The 16,805-nt window shown below is 45.6% G+C and overlaps 1 protein-coding gene across 4 annotated transcripts in view; it reads right to left on the bottom strand.

Annotated features, from left to right (window-relative positions):
• UBAC2 (UBA domain containing 2) overlaps positions 1-16,805 on the bottom strand; it is a 181,367-nt gene that overhangs the window by 88,523 nt on the left and 76,039 nt on the right. The gene's annotated exons all lie outside the window — the stretch shown is intronic.

The raw sequence follows: 16,805 nt of genomic DNA, 5'->3' as shown, positions 1-16,805 counted from the left end.
AAAGAACTAACTTCATGTCAAAATGCTAGTTTTCCTTGAGTAAGGACTGCAGCACTGGTCCAACTACATAATAGTTTATTTAAGAAAAGTCTTACATAATGTGCCCCTTAACTCTTTTTTCCTTATTCTAATATATTTTCTCAAATATTTAATGAGACACTATCCTTCCATAAAATAAAGAGCTAGCACTGAATTACATGGTCTATTAAAAAACCTACTTTAAACTTAATTTCCTGGTGGCATTTTACCATGAGTAACAACTGATTGTTTTAATGATTTCTCGCATAGTAATTTAATGCATTATGTAAAAAAGGCTATAATTAGTTCTAATGCAGACTAGATTCAGATGAGAAGCAGCACCCAATTTATAGACCTTGAAGTCAAATTGAAATATAATATACTTGGAGAAAAATCTTCCAGTGTTCTCTATTAGGTTCTTCTCTAGCACCCACCCATCACTTTAATATCTGAATATGCCCTCAAACAAACTGGAAATAAGAAAGAGCTCAAAAGGTGCATGAAAATTCTTCCTCCTCCTCCCCAAGAGGTTGCAAGAATATTTTTTAGCATGTGCATGCAAGAGCTACTCCTCTTCCTCTTTTCTTATGTGTTGCTGATGTTGTGGAAAGGCAAAGCTAAAGGAGTGAATTTCATACTCATAAAGGCAGTAAGGTCATCCTTACCTCCTTGGTCTTAGTCTTGGGCCAGATGCCAAGACGGCTCTGTTTCCCCAGTCTCACAAGAAAAAATTGTTGCCAGTTTTTTCTTTTCTGTAGGGCATAACTCTGGAAGAAAGTTGTGTTTCCTTAGCAAGAGGCATCACTCTTAAGTGGTCTAGTTAAACATCTGGAGGGCCTTAAAATCACATTTGTCATCTTTAAATTTAGCTAATGTCCTATGGGGAGTCAATGTAGCAAGCAGAGCACAAGGGTGATGTGTTCTTAGCAGCCATTGCTGCTGAGGTGGGCTGCTGTGTTTTGGATTAGGTAGAGCTTTAACAGCAGTGTACTAATTCCTAAATAAAGTGAGCTGTAATAATCTAGTCTGGAAGCAGCAAAGGCATGGATCATTGCCAGGTCAGTAACAGAAAGCAAGGGGTGTAAGCCTTATTACCAGCCACAGATGGCAAACTTAACTCTGTGCATGCCCAGAAAAAATGAGGAGCCTAAGAGAATTCCCACAGAACAAAGCTATTCGGTAATCTGAGGGCAGACTCATTCAAAAATGTAAGATGCTACACTGTTTTCCAGGTCTTCAAAAGGCATCCATCCCCTCATTCCATCAAAATCATCTCTGTCTTGATTTGGTTTAGCTTCAGACAGCTGCCTTTAGTCCACTTGCTAATCTTGGCCAGGCACCAGAATAGTTATGTAACATTGCTATCAGCACTGCAAGTAAAATAGAGCTTGGTATCATGTGCATATGGTTGACTGTTGAGACAATGTCTCATGACCTCTCCTAGCAGCTTCACTATAGAAAGAACAAGATAAGTGATCAAATAGAGTCTGGCAAGTGGTCTGTTGGAGACAAGACGTTGCCCATTATATTCATAATGTGGCCTGAACGGAAGGATCTCACCCAGTGCAGGAGTAATCATAGTAACCCTTGCTATGTCTCCAAAGCAGAACAATATACTGTGGTCAATTTATCAAATGCTGCAGAAAGAAACTATTATTATGAGAAATAAAAAATCCTCCACTGTAATTTCCATTGCATGTTGCTTTCTGAACACTTGACTATGCCAATAAACTCAAATCCTGATACTCCTCTCATGCTGGTGAGAATCAGGAGTAATTCTAGTTTCATACAAGTATAAATGTGAAAAGAATAAAGCCATGTGTATGTATTGGCAAGATATTTTATCTGATTCATTTCATTAATGTAATAAATGTCATCTTTAATTACTCTTAACCATGATTTAGATTATAATCAAGTTACTAGTAATCAGAATTGTAATTCTACAAACTGTTAATGACTTATTTTTTGTTACAGGTAAAAACATTACTGTAATTCATTTAAAGCAGGGTTGCTAAATTCTATCTTCATTTGGACTTTCCTCTAAGGTCTTTATGGAAAAAAACAGATGTTAATCAATGTTCAGTTTTAAACGAATTATCTAGGTTTAGGGGAGTCTTTATTGGATAACTTACATGATTTATAAGTTGCTAAGAATACAACAGCAGTGAGATGCAGTCTGTGTTTCGAAATTGTTTCTCAGAACAGCACAAAGGTTTTCACAACATCACCCCTACAAGCTCTAGCCCGATTAGCCCCTCGCCTTTGGAAGTGCTGGGTATGAGTTACTGTCTGTTTCGCCATCTACTGGTCCACTGCTGGCAGCTGAACCTTCACTCACTTCGCAGTCACAGAGGCCAGACAGAGGGCATTTTGAAGGGAAATATTATTGAGGAGTAGCAGCAGGCCACATTACAAACTGAGGAAGAGGGCTGTCATAGTATAATTCCCAGATCTGAACCTTAGCGTCCAAAATATGAGTACTAGCATGAATTTCCCTAAGTTTAATTACCAGCTTAGATCTGATATGCTGCCACCAATCACGACTTAGGTAGAGCGCCTGATAGACTCTGGTCTTCCCCAAAACCTTCCCTGGGGACCCCAAGACCCAGATTCCCTGAATCTCACCACAAAGGGGAATAAACCATTTCCCTTCCCGTCCTTTCTTCCTCCCAGCTCTTCCCACCCTGGGTACACTAGGAGAGATAACAGATTCAAGCTCCGTGAATCTAACACAAAGAGGAAATTTATCCTTCCCTTCTCCCCACCAATTCCCTGGTGAGTACAGACTCAATTCCCTTGAGCCTCAACTGGGGAAAAAAGCAAACAGGTCTTACTACCTGGGTTAATGTATGCAACAATTAGTTCAGCCTAATCTTTTGAAAGAATTGGAGTCACACAGGGATCTACTGTCCTGTTTAATAATTTACATTGTGCTTCTGAAGTAAATCTCTCTGCTTATCCACTATGATAATCCAGTGGTTTAAATTTTAACAACAGAGAGGCACCTTCCCCACTCCTACATCTTCTCCTCAAACAATGAGCATGAAGGGAGAGAACAAACTTGACTAATTAAACCATTTTTAGATGTCAGTGTTTACCTGGAATAATACACCAATACACAATATTTTGCCTTCAGTTGATGAACTTGTACTCTAATTTTTGCAGAAAGATTGTGGGAAAAGATAATCATGAGCTTGATTTTTTTCTTCAAATTAGAATTCCTTTTTAAAAAAAGTTCTTATATGTGAAGACAAAGAGTTTTCCCTTAAGGCTGTGAATCATCTTTCCATAACACTTCTGTTTCCTCACAAACTGGAGGTCATGCATCATTACAATGGAACATGACAGCTAGGAATATGAGACTTGACATGCCAGATCAGGACATCTAGTCTGCTATCCTGCTTTAAAAAGTGGTAAGTACTAAATGATTCAAAGGAAGATGAGAGATGCCTCATATTATTAGCAATGTGCCCATAGGAGTATTTTCTTCCTAATCCCAAGTAGTTCTTCATTCATTCATATCCTAAGGCATAAGCATTGATACAGCTATTGTAGCTAGCTATATGTGAGCAAAACGGAACAGGGACATACAATTTTCCCCCAAGGAGTTCAGACACAAATTTAATTAACACATTTTTTAACTAACATCATCAGCATAGAAGCATGTCCTCTGGAATGGTGGCCGAAGCATGAAGGAGCATACGAATGTTTAGGATATCTGGCACATAAATACCTTGCAACGTCGGCTACAAAAGTGCCATGCAAATGCCTGTTCTTACTTTCTGGTGACATTGTAAATAGGAATTTACTGTAAATTGTTCTGTAAATTTGAACAAACTTGTTTGTCTTAGCAATTGGCAGAACAAGAAGTAGGACTGAGTGGACTTGTAGGCTCTGAAGTTTTACATTGTTCTGTCTTTGAGTGCAGTTATGTAACAAAAAAAATCTAGATTGTAAATTGCACTTTCACGACAAAAAGATTGCACTACAGTACTTGTACGAGGTGAATTAAAAAATACAAATTTCTTTTGTTTACAAATATTTGCACTGTAAAAATGATAAAAAATAATATACACTTGGATTTCAATTACACAAAATACAATATATATGAAAATGTAGAAAAACATCCAAAATATTTAATAAATTTCAATTGGTGTTCTATTGTTTAACAGTGCGATTAATCGCAATTAATTTTTTTGAGTTAATCACGAGTTAACTGCGAGTAATCGACAGCCATAGTTCAAACAATTTCTTACAGTATTTACCACTTGGCATTTGCTAACAATAAATTTAATCCATCATTCTGCCCATTCACTTAACTTTCTTAAATTCCTCACAATCTTCTCTTTCAACAGCTAAATACTTCTGTCAACTTGAAATTCTGCTACCTTACTGTTCACCCCTTTTCCAGATGACTAATAAATATACTGAACAGCACACATCTTATTACAGTTCATCGGTGCAATCACCTGTTAACCTTTTGCCAGGCTGAATAATAGACTATTTATTCCTACTCTGCATTAAAGAAGACACTAGTACAGAGTGAAGCAACAGGAAGACATCTTCTTGGTAAGCTGTGTCACTAAACAGATACGCTCTTGTGTTCTGTACAGTCTGGCACTTTATCATGATGTATCATCACTTTATCATCCTACATACAAGTTGGTACTTATTACCCATATAAGACTAATTGATCTGCAATTTGCAGGATCGTCATAGAGCATTTTTGCAACATAATGTATTTGTCTATCCTTGAGTCCTCCAATACAATAAATTATATTTTTGCATTATTTTTTGTAACTCAGTCACTTCATTCTTAAAATATATTCATAACTCTTGGACGAATACAATCCTGTCCTCATTACTTACTACATTATAACCAACTTCATTTTATGGTAATATGGAATATCTCCTTGAAAACTTTGAACTACTGTTCATAAAGATAATTTACAAATTTGAGGCTATGAAGTCATGTTCCTATTAAAGTTGTTTTTGTACAATGTGGGTTTGGTTTTACAGTTACTGGTATAGTTGCAATGGAAAATTAACAGCTTTTTTGTAGCACCACCAGTTTTTTCAAATCAAATATCTTCTCTCTTTCTTTTTTTTTTAATCTGTGACAGTAACTTTTGTTTTTAAGCCAGCAACTAACAGCTCTGTGGTCCCGGAGACTGTTGCAACGAAATCACTTGGCTCTTCTGCAACATCAAAACAAGAAAGGTAAGGATGTTGCAGAGCAACTCGGTGATTTCTTTGCAAATGTCTTCATCATAAAGTCCATCCAGAGCTATTCTTTGTAGTCAGATATCAAAACAGAAGATGTTTGAACAAAGTGATGACTTCTCAAAAAGTTCATTTTTATCACAAATATAACTGTGCGCATAAAAACAAGTCAAGAAAAAAAATGAACAAAATGAATACTAAAAAGCCTTGTTACTTACACATACACTGAGGCCTGGTCTACACTACGAGTTTATCTCAAATTTAGCAGCGTTAAACCGAATTAACCCTGCACCCGTCCACACAACGAAGCCCTTTATTTCGATATAAAGGGCTCTTAATATCGATATCTGTACTTCTCCCCGATGAGGGGAGTAGTGCTGAAATCGGTATTGACATTTTGAATTAGGGTTAGTGTGGGCGCAATTCGACGGTATTGGCCTCCGGGATCTATCCCACAGTGCATCATTATGACCGCTCTGAACAGCGATCTGAACTCGGATTCACTGGCCAGGTAGACAGGAAAAGCCCCGTGAACTTTTGAATTTCATTTCCTGTTTGCCCAGCGTGGAGAGAGGATCAGCACAGGTGACCACGCAGTCCCAGAATCAAAAAAGAGTTCCAGCATGGACCGTATGGGAGATACTGAATCTGATCTCTGTATGGGGAGATATTAATCTGTTCTATCAGAACTCCGTTCCAATAGATGAAGTGCCAAAACATTTGAACAAATCTCCAAGGCCATGATGGACAGAGGCCACAACAGGGACTCAACACAGTGCTGCGTGAAACTTAAGGAGCTGAGACAAGCGTACCAGAAATCCAAAGAATCAAATGGACGCTCACGGAGGGAGGGGTGACTGATGACTGTAGCTATCCCACAGTTCCCACACTCTCCAAAAACCACTGAATTCTTGGCTGAGCTCCCAAAGCCTGAAGGGTCAAAAACATTGTCATGGGTGGTTCAGGGTATGTGTCGTCAGGCTCCCCCACTCCATGAAAGCAAAGGGAAAAAAATTGTTTCTCGCCTTTTTTCAATGTCACTATATGTCTACTGGATGCTGCTGGCAGACACGGTGCTGCAGCGCTACACAGCAGCATCCCTTTCCCTTCCCCTGCGCATGGCAGACGGTACAGTAGGACTAGTATCCATCATCGTCATCCCGTGAGTGCTCCTGGCTGGCCTCAGTGAGGCTGTCTGGGGGTGCCTGGGCAAAAATGGGAATGACTCCAGTTTTGTCTAATGGAGATTCAGTCCTGCCTGGAATATCATGGCGGCTGGAGGCTTCTGCCTCAGGCTGCTCTCCCCAGTCAGCATCACCACGCAGTTGTGCCTACCCCTTGCTACCAGGGCTCACAATCAGATACTTAGACCTCTACATTTTGCTGCAAATAAAAAAATTAAGCTGCCATTTAGAACTGTTCCCCAACATATATATCCTGGGACATTTTGTATTTTACCAGTGTCAACCAAAGGCCCACACAGAAATGGAGATTCAGTCCTGCCTGTTCTTCTATCCTAGTGTTTGTCACAGATTCCCATTTTCAGCTATAGGCTGAGTAAGTGCAGAATGGTGGCTCACTCTACTTTGCTGTAAACCAACCGTCCTCCCCTCCCCCCTTTGATCTCTGCTTGCAGAGGCAATAAAGTCAGTGTTGTTTCTTATTCATGCATTCTTTATTACTTCATCACACAAATGGGGGATAACTGCCACGGTAGCCCGGGGAGGGTGGGGGAAGAGGGAAGCAACGGATGGGGTTGGTGCAGGGGCACCCCCTAGAATGGCATGCAGCTCATCATTTCTGAGAGATGTCTGGGGCTCTGACCCGGAGCAGCCATTTGCCTCTCTGGTTCTTTAGTAGGCTTGTCTGATATTCTAGGCAGGACCAACTCTCCATTAGACAAAACTTAAAGAGGAGAAGGACCTAGGGAGTCATTCCCATTTTTGTCCATGCGCCCCTGACCAACCTCACCGAGGCAGCAGATGGTACCAGTATAACTAGTAACGCTCTTTATCAACTTGCAAAGCAGCAGAGACGGTACAGTAGAGCTGGTAACCATCTTTGCTAACTTGCAAAGGCAAGGATGTTGGTGTGTAGCACTGCAGTATAGCATCTGTTAGCAACATCCAGTTGACATACGGTGACATTAAAAAAAGGCTGAACGGGCTCTATGGTTGCCATGCTATGGCATCTGCCCGGGCAATCCAGAGAAAAGGGCGCGAAATGATTGTCTGCCATTGCTTTCACGGAAGGAGGATTGACTGATGACATTTACCCATAACCACCCGTGACAAATTTTTGGCCCCATCAGGCACCCAGAATTCCAATGGGTGGGGAAGACTGTGGGAACTATGGGATAGCTACCAACAGCGCAACGCTCTGGAAGTCGACGCTAGCCTCAGTTCATGGACGCACGCCACCGAATTAACGTGCTTCGTGTGTGGCAGCGTGTTCTTAACTTTATATGTTTCCAAAAATCAGTTTTCTGTAAAATTGGAATAATCCCGTACTGTAGACATACTCTGAGTCTGCAATTCCCTTTCTGATCAGTAGTTTAAAGACTTGAAGGACAGGTTCCAAAATTTTAGTAGTCTACTGCAGTGGTCTCCCAAGTGGGATGCACAAGACAATCCTTGGGGGCACAGCAGGAGGAGCACTGCCAGAGAGGGGGTGGAAGGGTGGCCGGAGGAGGGAGGGAATGAGCGAGCGAGGAAGCTGCCCCGCCCCCGCGCAGGCAGGGCCACCCAGAACACAGGGGCTTTAGGGCTGAAGGGCCCTGGGCTAAAGCCCCTTTCGGAATGTTGCCCTGAGTCCTCTGGCCCGTGGGGGAGCAGGGGCAGCCAGCAGCCGGAAAGAAGCAGTGCTTTCCCCTTCAGAGCTAGCTAGAGAGAAGCAGCGCTTTGAAGGGGAAAGCACCGCTGGCTGTGCAGCTGCCCCTGCTCCTCCTGAGTCCTCTGGCTCATGCTCACAGGGCCGCATTCCGAAAGGGGCTTTAGAGCTGCAGGCCCCCTTAGCCCAGGGCCCTGCAGCCCCTAAAGCCCCTGTGTTGCGGGTATCCCTGCTGGGGGTGGGGTGGGGAGCTCCCAGAATTGAGGACATGGGGGCGGTACCATGCTGTGCAGAGCCACCTGCACACCTCCTGCACCAAACAGGAGTTGCCCCAGGTAAGTGATCTGCACGTCCTGCCTGCCACAGCCCGAGCCTCCTCCCGCACCCCCCATCCTGAGCACCTTCCCACACCCTAACTCCCTCCCAGACCCCACACCACCACCCTGAGCGCCCTCCCGCACCCTAACCCTAATCCAGACCTTCGAATCGCTGCATCACAAAGTGTTAAACCAAGATTTTCAGAAATAATGAAGCATATTCAATCACACTGCTTTCACTACAAAATATTAATAATTTTTTGAGAGAGCGCAAAAAGGTCTTTTGTTACTGTTAATAAATACAATAAAATATTTAAAAATATTTATTTCATCTTTATCTCATCCTTTTTTAATTTCTATTTTTATGTTTTATAATGTATACAATATATTAGTATAGTAGTACATGTATATAATTTATACATAAATAAATATACATCTATGGGGAGTGCAGGCATCAAAATTTTTTTTTAGTGATAGGGGTGCGCGATCAAAAATGTTTGGAGACCACTGGTCTACTGGATCTACAGTTTTGCTAGCTCCTTTTCATATACTTAATAACTTTGTACTTTGTTACCTGTCTTTAGCTATTTGCTCATTAAAGCCCCAATCATACAACTGCCTCTACCTGGAGCTCCACTGAACTCACTGTTATTGAGCAGTTAACAAAAGCAAGTAAATCAAGATAGTCACTTCTCGTGTGTGCTCCTGAGTTAGATATTCCAATAACTTATTTATGAAGTCATGCAATGCCCTGCTTCGCATTTGTTTCAACAGACTTTTCAGTCAAACAAAGATCAGACATCCTGTAAAGCAGTCACATTTATTTTATAAGAATATGGTTAACACGGAGCTGTAATGGGAAGACTGTTGTTACTCTGCTCTGAGCAGTACTGTGTAATTTGGAAGAGGGAAGGTGCATTGGTAGGGAATTCAGTCATGAGACATTTAGAAAAGCTCAATCTGTGAGGACCATGAGATGAGAGAAATGATTTACCTACTTCACACAAGGATATCAGCTCTAAACAAAGAAGGTAGAAAGATCGTGAACACCAAAGAGAAACTTTCACCACGAAAGCTCATGCTCCATAACGTGTTAGTCTATAAGGTGCCACAAGATTCTCTGCTGCTTTTAAAGAGGACACTTGTCAGCATGATGCAATTCTTGACTTCAGCATGCAGGGTGACCAGATGTCCCGATTTTATAGGGACAGTCCCAATTTTGGGGTCTTTTTCTTATATAGGCTCCTATTACCCCCACTCCCAACCCAATTTTTCACATTTGCTGTCTGGTCACCCTACATGGGGCACTATTTTGGACTGTGCTATTTTTCTTCAAAATGAGATGATAAAGGTCACCATCAACATTAAGCCAAATTAAAAAAAAAAAAAAAAAGCACTCCTAAACTATCATCTTTTCAGAAAAGTTCTTCCAGCATTTTAAAGTGAACTGCAGGATTCCTTCTGCATTCCAGGGGGATTACATCTTCCTTGCTCTGGCTATGCATGAAGAATAAACTAGGTTACTACTTCCCCACAGAGCAAGGGAAGGAAAAATCCTGGTCTCCAGGCTTGCTACTACCAAGAAAAGCTAGTCTCCTTGCAACTAAACCCTAGTTGGACTGAAAATATGGCCTTCTAGAAATCCACTACAACAGCAAGTGAAAAAGATGCCCTCTTTAGCACCCCCCAAAGTGAAAAAGATGCTCTTGCTGGAAAGGTTTTCTCCTCTTTCAAGGAGCCAATTTATTACAAAGCTTTTGGCAAAAGAAAAAAAGTCCTAATAAGAGTTGTCACTACTATTTTGTTTGCATCACCTTGAGAGAGCTACAGTAGAGACCTGATCAGTGGTTACAAGTACAGTGGACCTTCCATATGAGTGTGCAAAAAGTAGGATTATTAAGCTTAACAAGGAAGAGCTGACTCGACTAAGGAAGGTACAGTGAAAAAGTAATGTGACAGAATACACCTCTGGTTCACACCTTAGACTACTGTAATAATGTTTGTACAAGGTATGCTTTGTGAGACATTTAAAACTCAATCTGCTGATTAATATAATAGCAAAATGCACACAGCAACATTATATGTGAAGCTATAAACATAAACTGAGTATGCTTTCCAGAAAAGTATGCTTTCCAGAAAAGTTGAGGAGTGGCCAAACCAGTTCCTCAAAGACAAAGAGCAAACTGATGGCTCAGTCAGGTGTAAACAACACTGATGGACCATTACCTAAGTGGCCATTCGTTGGCAAGAAAGGAGGTAGGAGGGGAAAAAAAAATCTACATCTTAGCAAAGAAACAGCAGGGAGTTTCCTTAAACACAGCCTGCCTGTCACCTTGCTCCCAACTGAAAATGCTTCTCAAAGGGGGGACAGGACTACAAAAAGGGCCAGTCTCACACACACAACTCCTCTCTCTGCCCACTGCATTCACCTGAAAAAAACAAAGGAAGTAGCTGTTGGACTCTGGAGAAGTGGTCCTGACCTAAAGAGCTTGGTCAGCAAGACAGCTGAGAGCATGTGGTGAGAAAACTTTGCTTTGAATCTAATATAGTTTGTTAAATTAGCTACCAGCTGCATTTTATATTTATTTTTCTTGCAACAATTTCTTATTTACACTCACTTAAAATGTCTCTCATTGTAGTTAATAATTTTATTGTTTTATCTAATTCAGGGGCCCCAGAGCAGCCTGCACCCCCAGCCAGAGCCTTCATTCCCACTCCTATGCCCCAGCCCTGAGCCCCCTCCCACACACTAAACCCTTCATCCCTGGCCCCTCCCCCAGAGCCTGCACCCCCCAGCCAGAGCCCCTGCACCAAGCCTCCTCCCACATGCTAAACCCCTCAGCATCACCCCCACCACACATCACCTCCATACTGAGGCTGTAGCAAGGTGGTCCCCTGCTCCTGCCCTGAAGGGCTTAAAACAGCCCAGGAGAGGGCTGGGGCAAGAAGCCTGGGCTGATTGAGCAAAGTAGGCTCAGCTATGGCCATGCCCCAATCAGGACCAGCTGGCCACTATAACAGACTGTGAGCCAGAAGCCTAAACAGTCTTTCTCTAGCTGTAGTGGGAGATGGGTTTGGCTGTAGGGAGCTGGACACAGGGTACCTGAGTGGAGCAGGCTGGGGAAAGACAGAGGAGCTGGAGAGTCCAGCCTGGAAAACCCTAGGCTGTGGCCTAACTGAAGGCCAACAGGTACTGGGGGTTGCAGAGGGCAGCCCAGGGTAGGCAAAGGTAGCAGATCCAAACCCAATCTTGCCAGTGATGAGTGGCTGATACTGCAGTCTGCCCCAGGGCGTAGGGGCTAGACAATGACTAGCAGTAGCCTTATAATGAGGCAAGGTGGGAATAGTGGTGGGGATTCCCCAGGGAAGGGAGACTGTAAGACTGAGAGGTTACTGACAGGGGGCAGCACCCCAGGTAACTGGCACTGGGTCCTGGGAGGGACATGGGGGCCAGAGGACAGGCAGATCACTGGCCTGCAGAGGGCGCTCCAGAGCTGGAACGAGCTAATTCCCAGGCCTCACTAGCAGATGGTGCTGCAGGGGTGAGTCTGCTTGTCGATAGGGCACATAACAAAATTCATTCCGCATGGATGTAAAAAATTAGACAGAACATTGGACTTAATGTACTTAAGGGCTGAGTAGTACAAATACATACACTTCTGGGTGAACATCTGGGTCTGGGGGTGTATTATATGCTGGAGGCTGTTTGTGAGCAGTCCAGTTGGAGGCTACAGCAGCAAGGCATTGTAATGAGCAGGAGCGACACAGCTATCCATCAGTCTGGATAGTGCCCCAGTATGTCACAGTGATCACTCTCCTTTTAGTTTTATCACACAATATGAGGACAAAAACTATGAAATTAAAAATTAAAAATTAAATTCAGACTAAGAGCATTAATATTTCTATGGATACATATATGCTAATTGGGGTAGTGATCGCTCTGTCGTAGTGTAGATGCGATAAATTGATCCCAGATCACTCTGACGTTGACTCCTGTACTCCACTGTGGCAAGAAGTGGAAGTAGAGTCGACAGGGAAGCGGTGGCAATCAACCCCATGCCGTGAGAACGCGAGATAAGTCAGCCTAAGATATGTAGACTTCAGCTACGGTTGCATATCTTAGGTATATCCCCCCACCAGCGTAGACTAGGCCAAAATATTATAGTTAGTTAGACTTTTTTGTTCCAAAGGAGAGAAAAAACAGCATGGATAGATGCTTTAAATTGAAATGAATGATAGAACCTTTAACAATATTTGTAATTCTGTAATATTGACAATCAAACCTCACATTTTATGACATAACCTAATTCCCTGTGAGAAACAGAAATTCTCTTCACTCTCTGCAATGTGCAGCACTGCACAACTGTTTAAACTGGCTAAATGCATAATGAGGATTTTTCACCTTTCTGAGAGTTTGGAAGTGCCTGCATCTTGTTATGGCAAGTTAAACAGATTACTCCACTGGTCTGTTATATTGGATAGTGGTCAGTAGATGGCAGCATTTATGTGATCATTACTCTAGTCCAGGCCTGCACAACTCATAAAGCGACGAGGGCCAGCCACATTACTCCAAAGAAAACAGCTGAGGGCCGAAACCTCCTGGGGAAATGCCTCCCTGGCCCAGCGGAAAAACACTCCACCCCAGCACCGCCCAGCCCTGCAGAAACAAACACTCCTTCCCCAGTGCCACCCCACCAAAACAGCTGTGGGCCAAAAAGGAAGGTTGGGGATGGAGAGGTGATACTTGATTTTAAGTCAACCAGGGGCTCCCAGCTGAAGAGCTGGCTGGGAGCCCTCAGGGTCAAATTAAAGGGCCCGGGGCTGCGGGAACCCGGAGCTTTGTGGGGTTGGGGCAGGGATTTAAAGGGTCCAGAGCTCCTGCTGCTGAGGGGAGCCCGAGCCCTTTAAATCCCAGCCCCAGCACATCCGCTGGAGCCGCCGCCGGGATTCAAAGGACTCTGGGCTGCCCGTGGCGGCGGGGAGCCCTGAGCCCTTTAAATCTCAGCTGCAGCCGAGAATCTCTGCGGGCAGCTCAGAGCCCTTTGAATCCCGGCCACGGCTGAGATTTAAAGAGCTCTGGGCTCCCTACGGCTGTGGGCAGCCCAGAGCCTTTGAATCCCGTCCGCAGCTGGCAGGGCCGGCTTTAGGAAGTGTGGTGCCCAATTCGAACATTTTCGGCAGGGCCCCGGCAGGGATGACTGAAAAAAAAAAAACACGTAAAAAAAAAGCCTTTCATTTCTTAGCAACCGGTTCCCTATAAAAAGTTCTGCCACAGTATGTATTTTTCGTACCAGTAGGGTTACCATACGTCTGTATTTTCCTCCTGGATGGCGATTTAAGATCCAAAAAGCCTGACATGTCCGGGAAAGTACAGATGTATGTTAACCCTGCCTAAAGTTTTTTTTAAAAAAGATGTGTCTGAACTAGAAATGAGCTCCGCCACTCCCTGAAGGTGTGCTAGGGTGCATGTGTGGGTCCCAGCTGCTCCCTGCCCACCTCATTGAAGCAGGTGTGCAGGGTTATTTCCCTGGGAACTACAGGGCACCAGTGCACATGGGGCTGGCTGGAAGTGGGGGGAGGTGGCTGGAGGTAGGGTCTTGCTGCAGGCTGGGCAAGGGGCGTGGGGCACTGGCGACGGTGTATGGGATGAGTTGGCTGGCTTCAGGCAGGGCCACAGGGGGGTGCAGAATGGGTTGGCAGGGCTGGAGACAAAGGAATGCAGGACAAGGCAGGGGTGAGGGGCTGGCTGGAGATGGGCTGGCTGCAGTCAGGAACTGGTGCAGGCAGGGCAGGAGGTGCGGTGGGGGTTGGCTGTGGGCAACTGGTGCAGGTACAGGGGGTACAGCCCATCCTGTACGGTGAGTGCCTCCTCCTCCTGCCTCCCCCACGAGGGTAGCAGTAGCAGCCCGTGGCTCAGGAGCTATTTAAAGGGCCTGGGGCTCCCCTGCTTCCACTGCCCCAGCCCTGTAAATAGCTGCAGGAGCCCTGGGGAAGTAGTGGGGCTCCAGGGGCTATTTAAAGGACCAGGGCAGCAAAGGCATCTGGGAGACACCCCCCCCCCACTACCCCATGGCTCTGGGGGCTATTTAAAGAGCCCGCAGCTCCCCTGCTTCTACCTCCCCAGCCCTTTAAATAGCCGAGGGAGCCCTGGGGCGGTGTGGCTTCAGTGGCTATTTAAGGACAGGGATGGCAGAGGCAGCTGGAGCCCCGGCCCTTTAAATAGCACCCAGAGCCCGCCACTACCCCAGGGCTCTGGGGGTATTGAAAGGGTCTGGGGTTCCCCTTCTTCTACGGTCCCAGCCCTTTAAATAGCCATGGGAACCCTGGGGAAGTGGTGGGGCTCCGGTGGCTATTTAAAGGGCCGGGGTGGTAGAAGCGACAGGAACCCCAAACTTTTTAAATAGCCCCCAGAGCCCCACAGCCCTACCCCAGGGGTCCAGCAGTGGTGCTCTGGTGGCAATTTAAAAGGCCTGGGAGCCACAGGCCTTTTAAATTGCCCCTGGGGAAGCTGGGCCACCCTGCTACAGCGCAATGGCTTTTGACGGTACACCGTACTGGGGCTTGGGCATGTGGCCCTCTTAGGGGCGGGCTGATTCAGGGGAATTGGATGAATTGGCCTAAAGCCGGCCCTGGCAGCTGAGATTTAAAGGGCTCTGGGATCTCTGTGGCTGCGGGCAGCCCAGAGCCCTTTGATTCCGGGCCGGGGCTGAGATTTAAAGAGGTCTGAGCTCCCCGCCGCTGCAGGCAGCCCAGAGCCCTAGGAATCCCGGCTGTGGCTGAGATTTAAATGGCTCTGGGCTCCCCACCACTGGGGGAAGCCCAGAGCCTTTGAATCCCAGCCGTGGCTGGGATTTAAAAAGCTCTGAGCTCCCTGCCACTGTGAGCAGCCCAGAGCCCTTTGAATCGCGGCCGAGGCTGGGATTTAAAGGACTCTGGGCTCCCCGCGGCTGTGGGCAGCTCAAAGCCTTTTGAATCCTGGCCGCGGCTGAGATTTAAATGGCTCTGGGCTCCCTGCCACTGCGAGCAGCCCAGAGCCCTTTGAATCCCAGCCACGGCTGAGATTTAAAGAGGTATGAGTTCCCCGCCACTGCGGGCAGCTCAGAGCCTTTTGAATCCCGCCGCGGGCCGCACAGTGAGCCTCTGTGGGCCACATGCGGCCCGCGGGCCGTATGTTGTGCAGGCTTGCTCTAGTCTTTCACTGCATGGGAAAAATTTTCACTGAGCTGAATGAAATATGCTTAGCATATGTCTAAGGGTACTTTGTTTTACTAAATTGAGATTGCACATATTAGCTGCCAATCATTAATAAAGTCCTCTAACTTCCTCTCACCAATGTAACAAATAGTCCAGTTTTTTGGTTTTTCTTTTAAAATATGGGCGTAGGGTATGCTACACTGGAGAGTTGCAGCGCTGGTGGTGGGTTTACAGTGCTGCAACTTACCGTCCACACTTGCAAGGCACATACAGGGCTGCATCTCCCTGGCTGCAGCGTTGGCTGTACTCCTGCTCTGCCTGGGGAATAACGATTGCAGCGCTGGTGATGCAGCGCTGCTCCGTCAGTGTGGCCACCAAAAGTGCTGTAATTGACCTCCAGAGTATTCTGAGGTATCCCAGAATGCCTGTTCAGCCACTCTGTTCATCAGTTCGCACTCTACTGCCCTGGCCTCAGGTGACCCGCCCTTTAAATGCCCTGGTAATTTCAAAAATTCCCTTCCTGTTTGCTCAGCCAGGTATGGAGTGCAATCAGAATCTTTCCAGGTGACCATGCCTCCATGGGCAAAACGAGCCCCAGCATGGAGCAATGGCGAATTGCTGGACCTCATCAGTGTTTGGGGGTGAAAGCTGTGCAGTCACAGCCGTAGGAATTACGATACCTATGGGCAGATCTCAAGGGCCATGCTGGAAAGGGGCCACAACTGGGACGCGGTGCATTGCAGGGTTAAAGTGAAGGAGCTGTGGAGTGCCTATTGCAAAGCCCGCGAGGTAAACAACCGCTCCGGTGCTGCCCCCACGACCTGCGATTTTTACAAGGAGCTGGACGCGATACTTAGGGGTGACCCCACTGCCAATCTGACAACCACGATGGACACTTCAGAGAGGGGCAGGGGGGGAAGAAGAGGAGGGGGAGGAAACTGAGAGTGAGGGTACTGGGGTGGAGGGAGATACCCCGGCGTCCCAGGAGGCATGCAGCCAAGAGCTCTTCTCAAGTCAGGAGGAAGGTAGCCAGTCGCAGCAGCCGGTACTTGGTGAAGGACAAGCAGAGGAGTGGGTTCCCGGTAAGCAGCTTTTATTTTCAGGATGGAAATGTTTTGGGAGAGGAGGGAGGGTAAGGCTGCATGCATGCATGCATGCCTAGATGTGGAATAGCCCATTGATGTGGTCTATCATGTCGTGGTAATCGGCCTCGATAATCTCTTC

This window comes from Gopherus evgoodei, chromosome 1 (assembly GCF_007399415.2).
Source record: "Gopherus evgoodei ecotype Sinaloan lineage chromosome 1, rGopEvg1_v1.p, whole genome shotgun sequence".
In the NCBI taxonomy this organism is placed as follows: domain Eukaryota; kingdom Metazoa; phylum Chordata; order Testudines; family Testudinidae; genus Gopherus; species Gopherus evgoodei.
The sequence above is the reverse complement of the archived record's forward strand: the minus strand, read 5'-3'. Positions and strand labels throughout refer to the sequence as shown.